Genomic DNA, 313 nt, shown 5'->3' with positions numbered 1-313 from the left:
GTTATAGGTGTTTCCATAAGGTTCACCCATGTAATTAACCTCTGCCATGGCAGGGTTCTCAGGATCATAAGCTTCTTCAGAAGCTGCCTCTTTAGTGTTGTTGGATGCATGTTGCCATCCATTCAGATTTTGAGACATCATGTTGACCTGTTGAGTCAACACTTTGTTCTGAGCCAATATGGCATTCAGAGCATCAATTTCAAGAACTCCTTTCTTCTGAGGTATCCCATTATTCACGGAATTCCTCTCGGAAGTGTACATGAATTGGTTGTTTGCAACCATGTCAATGAGTTCTTGAGCCTCTTCAGGCGTT

This window comes from Arachis duranensis, chromosome 4, assembly GCF_000817695.3.
Source record: "Arachis duranensis cultivar V14167 chromosome 4, aradu.V14167.gnm2.J7QH, whole genome shotgun sequence".
Taxonomy (NCBI): domain Eukaryota; kingdom Viridiplantae; phylum Streptophyta; class Magnoliopsida; order Fabales; family Fabaceae; genus Arachis; species Arachis duranensis.
This window is presented reverse-complemented; position numbering follows the sequence as displayed.